Source organism: Belonocnema kinseyi, chromosome 9 (assembly GCF_010883055.1).
Source record: "Belonocnema kinseyi isolate 2016_QV_RU_SX_M_011 chromosome 9, B_treatae_v1, whole genome shotgun sequence".
NCBI lineage: Eukaryota > Metazoa > Arthropoda > Insecta > Hymenoptera > Cynipidae > Belonocnema > Belonocnema kinseyi.
The window spans coordinates 83,249,984-83,262,886 of NC_046665.1; the positions used below are offsets into that span (position 1 = coordinate 83,249,984).

Below are 12,903 nucleotides of genomic sequence, written 5' to 3' on the forward strand. Positions count from 1 at the left end.
GTTACAAAAATCTTTGGCATTTATACATTATGTATTAAAAAAAATATATGATAAAAATAAGCATTCACGGGCTACCAAAGGGGCATTCTATCTTTCTTTTTTTACTTTTTATACACGCAGGAAAAAGAACGGGCTTGCTGATTTCAGACACTTAAACATATGTGACTATATTTTAACATAGGACCTCTGCAAAATTTTACATAATTTAAAAACTGCGATATTAACTAAAAAATAACACTTTTGATTGTAAATTGTGTCTCTACAAGAAATTATGCAAAATTACAAAATTATATCAGATTTAATATGCATTATTTCCGGATTACTACATAATCTCAGTTAAAATTTCCCTAACTTTATCTGAACAATTTTTTATGTTCCCAGCCAAAAGGGGAATAAATGCTATAAAAAATAATCAATATATTATAATACATAATACATGGAATAGTTGAATTTTCAACAGAAAAAGAATAATTTTCTACCAGAAAATGAAATTTCAACGAAAAAGTTGAGTTACCAAGCTAAAAACACGAATATTTGGAAAACAACTTAATTTTAAATCCGAAAACATGCATTTTTTAACCAAAAAAGATTCATCTTTACCCAAGAAATTTTCTGTCAAACAGATGAATTTTCAATCCGAAATAACGAATTTTCTATCAAAAAAATATGAATCCAACCAAATAGTTCATTTTTCACAATATAGTTTAATTTTCAACTTACAAAGTTGTATTTTTAAACAAAGACAAATTTAGAACAAAAAAGTTGGATTTTCAACCAAGAAAGATTTTTCAATCAGATTTCAAGACAATAAGGCGAATTCTTAAAAAAAACTTAAATTTTCATCCCGAAAATATAAATTTGCAAACCAAAAAGAGGAATTTTCAACAAAAGAGTTCAATTTTAAACCAACAAAAATTTTTTAATCAATAAAAAAAGAAAATCTCATAGAAAATATTGAATTTTCAAGCCGAACGGGCAAATTCTATAAGAAACATAAATTTTTCAAACCAAAATCAGGAATTTTCAACCAGAGTTAAATTTTCCACCAAGAAAGATTTTTTTAATCAATAAAGAAACAAAAAACTCATCCAAAATGTCGATTTCTTAAGCCAAAAAGACGAATTTTTTCGGAACAACTATGGTTTCTACACGAACATATGAATTTTTTGCAAAAAAAAAAAAAATAAAATAATATTTTCAATGAAATATATAGTTAAATTTTTAGCCGAAAAGATGAAGTATTAAACAAAAACAATTGAATTTGTATTAAAAAAAAAGAGACATTTTTCACAAAAAATGGAATAATTAAATTTTCAGTTAAAGAAATTAACATTTAACCAAAGTGACGAACTTTCAATAAAAAAAAAGACTTTGAACAAAATGTTGAATTTCAGGTCCAAAAAATTAATTTACTATCAAGAGAAAAACCAAAAAAAATTCCACCAAAATACATGAATTGAAAAAAAAATATTTTCAACCAAAGAAATGAACGTTTAACAAAAAAGATGAAGTTTCAACTAATGACATTACTTTTGTATAAAGAAAGAGGTATTTTCAACATAATAGTTAAATTTTCAACCAAACATGAGTTTTCAACCGAATATGAAATAGAATTTTCAGTTAAAAAAGTTAATTAAAAAAAAAAGATAATTTTCAACAAAATAGTTAAATCTTGAACAAAAAAAGATTTTCAACTGAAATTATCAATTATCAACCAAAAATATGAATCCTCAAGGAAAATGTAATCGTTGATATTTAAACTAAAGAGGATAAACTAAAAACAGTTGAATTCAACAAAAAGACGAATTTTCAACAAAATAGATGATTTTTCAACGAAAAAGAATGATTTATTCAAATTTGTTAACTTCAACCCTGACTTTCTCTGGCTAGTTTTAAATTCCCTAATTTAAAACTTCGAAATTCCCTAACCTGTAGCATCCGCGTCAAATTTTGTATTATAGCATCTTTTTTCGATAGATTAAGCAACGATGTAAAATCCCTTGTTTATTTGTAAAATTAATTTGAAAACAAGAAAATATTGTAAAGGAAGCAGATGCACTTTATTAAAAAAAATTGGAACAAATATTTGATCAAACAGCTTTGTATATAAAAATAATATGCTGATAATATAAACAGACAGGAATAAGCAATCAAACTATATATTTTTGCAGCATCAGCTATACAATTTAACTCTATTTATTTTTAGCCTGCATTAAATATAAGCAACGTTTTATAAATATACACATTTCACTTTGCGTAATGTGTAAATTTAGGATCTTCATGGTCATTTTTCATTCTCTCTAAACGTAATTATCAGAATGATATTTCTTCTTTACAATACATTGATAATGTTATAAAATCAATGCTGACAAAATAAAAGATTAGCATAATAATAAGTGAAATACTGCCATTTTTACAAGAAATGAATTTTCTAATCAAGAAGAGAGATTATTCGGCAGAGTTGAATTTTCAAACAAAAAGTATTTTTCAGTCAATAAAAATAATCGCCGAAACCCAGAGAATTAATTTTCTAAAAAAAAAAAAAAACAACAACAAATCTTCAACAAAATAGTTCAATTTTCAACCAATGAAATAAATGTTCTAACTAGGATTATGAATCAATTTATATTTCAACCAAAAAATATTTCCGTTTCTAAAAACAATTGAGTTCTACCAATTAAGGAAAAATTTCATTAAGATACTTGTACCTTTAAAAAAAACAGATTAATACTTTCAAATAAATAATTGAATTTTTCAAAGTAAAACGTTGATTTTTCTTCAAAATCTTTTTAGGAAAGCAATTCAACTTTTAACCAAGATCAGTTTTCTGTCAAAAAGAACGAATTTTCAACAAAATAGTTGAATTTTTAATACAGAAAGTTAATTTTCAACTACAAAAATGAATTTTTAACTAAAATAATGAATTTACAAAAAAAATGTTATAGTTGATATTTCAGGGGAAAAAATATTTTATTTTTTAACAAAAAACATTTTAATTATATCAATAAAGGTGAACTTTCATATTAAAATATTTGAATCCTCAACTAAAACAGAATAATATTCAACCAAACAGTTGAATTTTTGACTAAAAAATATATATATTTTGAAACAAAAATGGAACAGTTAAATTTTAAGTTAAAAAAAATGAATTTTCAATAAAATACTTCCATTTTCAACAAAGAAAAGGAATCTTTAACAAAGTAGTTCAAGTTTCAAACAAATAGTTATATTTTCAACTGAAAAAAGATATATTTTCAACCAAAAAATGAATAGTTAAATTTTCAGTTAAAAAATGCATGTTTCAACGAACAAAAAAAAATGAATTTTGAACAAAATACTTCAATTCTGAGCCAATGAAATAAATTTTTACTAAAACGATGAATCTTTAAGTAAACAAAAAAATGCATTTTTAGCAAAGTATAGTTCAACTTTCGACCAAAAAGTTGAAGTTTCTATCAAATTGTTCATTTTTTAGCGATCATTATTTGTAACTGTAATCAATGTTTATTTGTAATATTAATTTAAAAAGAAAAAATCAATTTTAAAAGAACAAAATATTTTTAAGGAGGCGCCTCGCGATTAAACCGGCACGTCGACGCCGCCATGGTAACAAAATGAGAATTGAGAATTACACGACTTACGTTCTATGCTTTTTAGCTTTACAGGTTACTGAACGCACCTAACCTATATTAAAATTTTTGGTTTTGACTACATAGTATATACAAGTGATGTGTCTTAATTACTTGCTCCCACTTGCGTGTCAAATTGATATATAAGATTAATATTACTTTCCAATACCTATTCTATGAACTGTCTCTCCACAAAAAAACAACATTTTTTTGCTCTCCAATACAGATGCACTTCATTAAGAAAAAGTTAAACAAATATTCGATCAATCAGATTAGTATTTAAAAATAATATAACGAGAATGTAAACAAATGAGAATAAATCAAACGATATATTATAGAATTACTGCATCAGTACCTGCAATTACAATTATTTATTTTTAGAGTGCATTTTATATAAGCAAAGTTGTATAAATATACACATTTAACTATGCGTAATGTGTATAGTCGCAACCAAAAATGAAATTTAGGCTCTTTGTGATCATGTTTTTAATCTCCCTCCACTCAATTATCAGATTTACATTTCTTCTTTGCAGGATACTAATTATATCGTTACATCAATATTACCAAAATCAAAATTTAGGCTAACAACAAGTGAAATACTAGATAGGTACTCACCAAATTTTCCAGACAAGGGTGTCAACTAAATTCCTTTTAAATCCTCGGATTAATATCTCATAGACACGTAGGTACCTACTTCACCACTTTTTCTAGAACCGTAGGTGTATGACTGTATGTCAAAGTATTCTTGTACTCGACTGATTCTGAGAGAACGATAAAGATAGAGCGAGACCGTGCGCGAAAGAGGAGGACAGAGCACAGAAAACGGTGAGCACTCGCGCGCTACACCCAGCCGCGCCGCCGGCAAGAGGAGGACAGATCATAGACCCGGGCTACGCGTCTTGTTGGGTCTCAATGCAATGCACTTTGGAAGCAATTGCGAGCAAAAATGGCCAATCGACAGTGCACGCACGCACAAACACATAGAAAGCGTTTTTGAACGAGACGGATTCCTAGTGGAGCAATCTCGACTCACCAAGTGTTAAATGCAATTTGCATGTGAAATTTGGAGAAAAAGGACTGACTTTCCAAAAGGTAAATGCGTGGGCGCGTTGAGAGGAGAATTTGTAGGTTGTGCTTGTACTGACTGTACTGACTGCTCGCGTCGCTGTCGTTCCCACCACTCCTCCACACCTCTCTCTTTGTGTCAGCACCGGAAACCCCGTCTTGAATGGTCTTCCAACCAACCAGCCACAGACGGACAGACGTTTGCTTTTGGGTTTCAGACATATGCAAGTGCAGATGGTGCAGATCTGTACTGCTGCTGTACTCTCACCATGAGCATTTAAATATGTCTCTCTCTCTCTCTCTGTTAATGCATCCGATGCATATATGTGCATACAGTAGTAGGCTGATGCAGTTACTGTTGGTTAATGTGTCTCTTTCTACTTTTCTCCCCTCTTGTCAGCAAATATTCTAACACCTAAGAGGGGAATCACGATAACCAATGGGGGAATTCAGACATCCAGATTTGATCCCAAGCGGCTGTCCCTTACAATCCTGCGTTACCAAGTGTAAACTATTTTTACCCCCCACCTTGTTGACGACCATATAAATTGTGCCCTACACCAGAAAAGTAATAGACCTAAATTATCTCGAAACAGGTGAAATAGGGTGATTTTTCATGGAAGCAGGGGCAAAATAAAGGAATAGATTCTTTCAAATAAAATTAATGTAAATGGGGGTCGTCCATAAAGGACGTTCACAATTTTAGCATATTTTTGACTCCCTCTTCGCCCTCAGATAATTTTGTCTATTAAATGAATTTTCAAAGAGGAATTCTCAACAAAATGGATCAATTCTTAACCAAATAGCTCAATTTTCAACGAAGAAGATTAATTTTGCAACAAAAAGAAACGAATTTTTAATAAAATACATGAATTTTATACGAAATAGTTGAATTTTTAATTTTTTAAAGAAAAATTTCTAACCAAAAAAGAAATAGTGAAATTTTCAGGTAAAAAACTCATTTTTAATTTAAGAAAATGAATTTTTAAATAAAAAAATTTGAAATCAAAGAGGCGAATCTTGAAAAAATACAAATTCTATCAAAATAGTTCAACTATCAACCGAGTAATTAAATTTTCAACTACGAAAATTAATTTTAAACCAAAATAATTAAATTTTCAGCCAAACAGATTAATTTTCAACCAAGAAGAAAACAGAAAAATGAAATTGAAAAAAAAGAATTTTCAACAACTAACATACATTTTTAATAAAATAGTACAATTTTCAACTAAAAATTTTTCTGTCAAAAGGTACGAATTTTTAACCAAATAGTTAAATTTTTAACACACAAAATTAATTTTTTGTTTTTTAATAAAATACAGGAATTTTCTACTAAGTAGTTGAGTTTTTATTTTTAAAAAAACGGAGAATCTTGAAAGAACATAAATTTTTATCAAACTAGTGCAACTATCAACCAAGTAATTAAATTTTTAACTAAAAAGGATGAATTTGAAACTAAATAGTTAAATTTTGAAACAAAAAGATGAATTTTTTCAGCAAGAAGATTAATGTTCTACCACAAATAACGAATTTTCTAAAAAATTGTTAACTTTTGAAGTCAAAAACACGAATAATTTACAATACGTTTGAATTTACAATCAACAAATCTGAGATTTTAATAAAAAAGTTACTTTCTTACCGAAAAGTTCAATTTAAACAAAAACTATTTAAACAACCAAAGAGTTTAATTTTCTACCGAATTATCGAATTCTCCACCAAACTACATTAATTTAGAACCAAACACTTGCATTTTTCCTACAAACAATTCAATTTTTAACAAAATAAATGAATTATTAATCAGAAAAAATAAATGTTCAATAAAAAATATCCATATTTAACCAACAATAGAATAGTTATATTTTTAGTTAAAAAATTAATTCTCAACCAAGAAAATAACGAATTTTCAATAAAATAGTTACATTTTCAACTAAAATGATGAATCTTAAAAAAATGAATTTTCAACAAAAGAGTTCAACTCAAAAGATGATTTTTGAACCTGGAAGATTAATTTGATAAAAATAGAACAGTTAAATTTTCAATTTTAACAAACTATAATTCAACATTCAACCAAGTAGATGAATTTTCAACTGAAGAAGATAAATTAATAGTAGTTTAATTTTCTACCAAATAATTGAATCCTCAACAAAAACAGATTAATTTAGACCCACAGTTACATTTTCGATAAAAAATGATTAGAATTTTCAACCAAGAAGATTAATTTTCATCCAAAAAAAGGAGAATTTTTGACAAAATATATCAATTTTCAAATAGAAAAGATCAATTTTCAATCAAAAATGTAACTGTTACATTGCTAGTTAAAAAATTAATACTCAATGAAAAGAAAACGAATTTTCAATTAAAATAATTAATCTTAAAAAAATTCATCTCCAATAAAAGACCAAAAGAAGATCGTTTAGCCCAGAAGATTAATTTTATCATTTTCACCTCATAATTTATATATTTCTCATGAAAAATGGAGTCGTTAAATTTTCAGGTAAAAAAATTCATTTGTAACAAGAAAAAAAAAATTTTCAACCAAGCATCTTTAAAAAAGTGAATTTTTGACTAAGTGGATCAACTTTTAACTAAGTATTTGAATTTTTAACCAAGAAGGATCAATTTTTAAACAAATAATCACATTTTTTAACAAAAAGAGGAATTTTTCATTTCGAAAATGAACCTGCTATCAAAAAATACCAATTTTCAATAAAGTCATTAATTTGTGAAAAAGTAGTTTAACTTCCAACGAAGTACTAAAATTTTCATACAGAACATTACTTTGTAAAAAACAAACGACAACCATTTTTGACAAAATACTTAAATTTTCTAAAAGATCGTTGCGTTTTGAAGCCAGAAAGACGTAAAACAGCTGAATTTTTCAACCTGAAATGATGACTTTGCAACAGAGAACATTAACTTTCTACAAAAAAACCACAATTTTTAACAAGATTGTTGAATTTGAAGCCAGGAAGGCGAATTACATATATTCACAATAGTTGGATTTATCAGCTCGAAAATATGATTTTTCAACAAAAAAGTTAATTTCATACCAAATAATTAAATTTTTACAATAGTTTCAATTTTAATCAAGTAGTTGAATTTTTAACTAAGAATACGAATTTTTAACAATAAAGTTAATTTTCATTTAAATAGTTTAATTTTCTACAAAATTGTTGAACTATGAAGCCAAAAAGACGAATTACTACCTACAAAACATTTGAATTTTCAACCTGAAAATATTATTTTTTGGCGAAAAAGTTGATTTTCTAAAAAATAGTTATCTTTTGTAAAAATAGGTCATTTCTTATCCAAATAGTTCAATTATCGGGTGAAGTTCCGAAAAGCGCTTACCTCCCATTAATTTGAAACTCCGTATACCTATGTATTTTGATGCGCTAATAACGAATATAATAGTGAAAATTAGGTATTTTCACTTCAACCATCAGCTAACTTCATTTTGTTAAAAGCTGAGGGGAAAACAATGGATCATATGCATGGAACAAAACTTTCTTCCTGTAATATGTTTGGAATTAATGACCATCATTATCATTTTATTATTTTATTTAATAGTAATGAAAAAATAAAAACTATTTTTCAAATACACTTATATAGAAAAAATTAGCTTTTACGAAGATATTAGCAAAATAGGGCAAAAATGAACTGTATCCCATGCATTTGGTCCCTTGTTTTCCCCTCTGCAATCTACGATGTGAAGTTAGCTGTTGATTGAAGTAAAAATACCCAATTCCCGAAAATTTGATTTTCGTGGTGAAAACCATGAAAAACTCATAAAAATCATGTTTCTTTGTGTTTATCTCAGTGAATAATGAAAATTTATTTAAAAAAGCTTCAAATAAAAGTTGTAGATCCTTTGAAAATACATATTTTATGTTGAATATGTTTTTACCCTACGACTGATGGTTTTCGAGAAAATAAGGGAAATGTCGGTACGGAATGTAGTGTTGCTTAGGTCACACACTATACCCTTTTCCACTTGTAATGGGGGGCGGGAAGGCATCCCTCTGACTGGTCCCAGAAAAAATGTAGGTCACACACGACCCCTTTACCAACGTGTCATGGGGGCGGGAAGGCATCCCAATGTTTAGTCACAAAAATAACTTAGGTCAGACACGATCCCCTTTCCAACGTCCCGATTCCACGATCCCCTTTCCATCAAAGAGATGAATCTTCAACTGAAAAATGCATTTTTAACCAAGTAATTCAACTTTCAACCAAGTAGTCGTATTTTTGATAAAAAAAAAGATTACTTTTTAACAAAATGGTAGAACTTTGACCAGTTAGTTAAATTTTCAACCAAGCAGTAAAATTTTTTACCAAACGAGATGAATCCCGAACCAAAAATATAATTGTGTGTAAACTTTTCAACCAAAAATAGTCTGATTTTCTTATTGAGTTCTATTACTTCAATTCGTATTTAGAAAACAAAACCAGAAAAAGGGTATGTTTTTTGAAAACAGAGAAAAAAATATTTTTAAAAAGTGGGAAAAGAGGAGAAGAGGGGATAGAGTGTGAAGTCTGAAATATGAAAGTAGTTTTGAAACTTATTCATTAATAATTATTAATTAATAAGATTGAATATTATCATAATAATAATTAAACTCTACTTTGGCTATAGCTTAATGATCTGACTTAATCCAATTCAACCATAATCAGATTTTCAGCCCGTGAGTGAACTCACCACGTCACGTTTGATTACATAAAAAATATTTAGATAATTTTGTAAACCTAGCCCAGATGCATAGGCTCCGGAAGCTCCGACCACGATCCTTTCTCGGAAAAAAAGATCCCGACGCAACCGGAGGTATGGAGGTATTTGTCACCCGACTCGTCACTTCCCACATCACCGGAAGACGATCGAGTCGAGAAAACCACTTCACTTCACAATAATCCAAAAGAGAAAAACACTGGACACTGTTCATGGATTACTTATCACTTCACTTCACGATAATCCGAAAAGGCAAAAAAACTAAACACTGTTCAAGAATCACTTGATTGAGTTGAAAACATTTTGCGTTAGAGGAAGCATTAAGACTTTAGAATTCACATTAATTTTTATTTGACATTCGCAATTATTTATTGTGTTATAGGACCTAATTTTGACTAACGAAAAAAAAATGTTGTAATTTTTTATTAACATCCGACCGAGATTTGGGCGATCTGAAGAAGCCATGTAAAAAAAGGTCGCCATGATATCTCAAATTCGGATCATCTGAAACACAAAAACTTAATTGATTCTTGAACAGTCCGTAAGTGGCTATCATATGAACCTAAACCATTAATAAATATTGATAAATAAACAAATATGGAATTAAAATTTTTTTTTTCGTTCATTTCTCAGTTTTTTCAACATTTACTGTATCAAATTGTTATTAAATATTAATGGAAAACCATGACCGAGAGTCATACGATTTCCAAGTCTTTTACAAACATTTAAAAAAAAATTTAATGAAATCGGCTAATTAGATCGGCTAAGTAGATCGGCTGGAATGTTGCGACCAGTCCAAAAAAGTGCGTTTCGAGAAAAACGCTTTTCAGACACTTCCAATACGCCCTGGGGTAAAAGAAGGTTTCTGCTTTATTTCTAAGGGTATATGGTGATTGAAATTTTAAAAAAAATCGATTTTTTGAAAATTTGAACATGATCTACCCCCTTAAAGCTCTACCCCCTTAGGAAGATGACGCAAATGACCGGCACGAAAGTCGAAAATGAATCATCCGAGCGGGTCACCGTACCAACGATACTACCGCCTCACATCCGCGGTTGCAAGGTCTCGAGCGAAAGACACTGAAGTGTTCGCGCGGAGCAATAACGTCAAAGAGAAACTCCCAACAAATTATTATAAGCTAAATATTTGCGGGATAGGCTTCGGAAAAGCGTTTACCTCGGATTAATTTGAAACTTCTATCACAGGGATGCCCCTCCCCCGCCCCACCCGACTAGAGACGCCTCAAAAATAATAAGTGCACGCCAAAAGAAAAGAAAAAAGCGTACGGTGAAGAAAGGCCTCACTTACACTTCACTCAAGCCTGTTACACTTACTAAATTTCAATTGCGATTTTCTCAGAAACTATCCCTCTCAAGGGAAAAGTGTTCAGTGAAAAGAATGTATATTTTGTCTGAAACCCCATGACTGTTATGGAAGTTCCGTATTTTGCACCATGAAAATCAAATTTACGCTAATTTGGACTATGGTGTTCGTATAATCAGAGCATAAAAATACATGAGTATAGGGAGTTCAAAAAATCAGAGATAAGCGCTACTCGGAATTATACAGCCGAAATACCTTAAAATAGAGCTTAAAATCTTTGGAAATTCTACAAAACTTCTTATTTGAAATCCCTTGAAATCTTTCTAAGTTCTTTGAATTCTTTGGAATTTGTTAAAATAGCTTAAAATCTTAAAAATTTATGAAAGCCTTTAACCCGTGGAAGTCCCAAGAAAACTCCTTAAATCCGTGTAAATATTTGAAACCTCTCAGAAACCATTCAAATCCCTTTTAATTAATGAAAATTCTTATAAATCTGTTTGAATCTCATTAAATCCTTTGTAAAGCAATAAAATCTTGCGGATATCTTCGAAATCATTGAAATTATGTGAAATTTTTATGAAATCTGACGACATCGTTTTAAATCCGTGGAATTCTTTGAAATCCCTTGAAATTCCTTGAAATTCGCTGAAACCCGGGTGGCAATTTGAGTCAGGGGCTGGCCATTCTACGGCCGGAGAACCCGGCTTTAAGCCGGGAGCTGGCCGGGGAGCCTGACTATAAGTTAAGCTGTGGCCGGAGTTTCTGGTCGGAATCCGACCAGCATCATCACGCTGCGCTAGCCAGCGTCCGGCCATAGAGCATGGCCGGGAGCTGCCCGGGGAGCCCGAACGTAGCCCGGACAAGATCAATTGGTGCTTTACTAGATTAAAATAATTCGGGTTTCAATTGTATGAAGAGCATCAGTCACTGAATTAGGGAATCAATTTGATTCTTTTTTACTGTAAAATTGGATCATATTAATATATGAAATTCCACACGCCCAACACACAGACAACATTAACTATTTTCACTTAGTCGTTGAGAGCCAAAAAAGGCATTTAAAAAATAAATATTAAATGATTGCGAGTATTTTGACTTTAAATATTAATAGTCCTGGTTGGAGTAAATACATATATTATATTTTTAATCATTATATTACAAATAAAATTTCTAAAGCTACGGGGTATCGAACCTACATATCTATACCTAAATCTGACGCCTAGCAGTCGGGAGTGCTAACCACTGCGCTAAACCGACAAGTTGAAACTCGTTGAAATCTCTTTAGCTCAATGAATATTTCACAGTGCCAAGTAAATATTTCTATACGTTCCTTCGATCCAAACAAAACATTTCTTTGATCTGAAGAAACATTTCTTCAGCCACATTCCACTCTACCATTTATTTGAATCAAAGAAATTTGCTTTGATTCAAATAAGTTTTTCTTCTCAGTATTAAAATGTTCCGTACCTCTTGAAATTCTTTGGAATTTCTTATAATAACTTCAAATCTCAAAAATATTGTTAAAACCCGTAAAATCTTATGAAAAGTCTTAAGACCCATTGAAGTTCTTCAAAATCTCTTGAAATCCTCAAAAATTATTTGTCATACCATGAAACCCTTTAAAACCCTTAAAATATCGCGTAAGTCCTTTAAAGTTTAAAAACAGCTGAAACCTTCAGAATCCGTGAAGATTCACTGATATGTTTGGAAATCTTTGGAATGTCCTTAAATTTTTTTATCTTTTAAAATTCTTTAGAATCTATTAAAACAGCTTCTAAGTTTTAAAATCATTTAGGTCCTGTAAAATCCTTTGAAAAGACTTAAAATCCGTGATCGCCCTTCGAAATTTCTTGAAATCTTCGGAAATGCTCAGAACTATCTGAAATTTTCCAAAATCCCTTGAAATAGTTCTAAATATTATGAAATTCCTTGAAATTCTTCGAAACATTTTATAAATTGAAATTGATTGAATTAATGAAATTATTAATTAAATTTTAATTTTAATATATTATATTATTAAAATTAATTAATTAATTAATTTCGATCTCTCTTTCACACACAATATTATATTATCAATATAAAAATTATTGCATCTAATCCTATGCTACATCTATCAGCGGCTATCATTTCAATAAAAATCATTTCGAAACGTCACAGTA

General features: G+C 29.6%; 1 protein-coding gene across 4 annotated transcripts in view; it reads right to left on the bottom strand.

Annotated features, from left to right (window-relative positions):
- Positions 1-4,936, bottom strand: part of LOC117179860 (dystroglycan) — a 74,426-nt gene extending 69,490 nt beyond the window's left edge. For 2 of the 4 annotated variants that reach the window (XM_033372016.1, XM_033372015.1), the window contains exon 1: positions 4,245-4,936. The gene's annotated coding sequence lies outside the window, so the exon portion shown is untranslated. The remainder of the gene's footprint in view (positions 1-4,244) is intronic. The other 2 variants (XM_033372018.1, XM_033372017.1) reach the window with 1 other exon arrangement.
- Between the last annotated feature and the right edge of the window lie 7,967 nt (positions 4,937-12,903).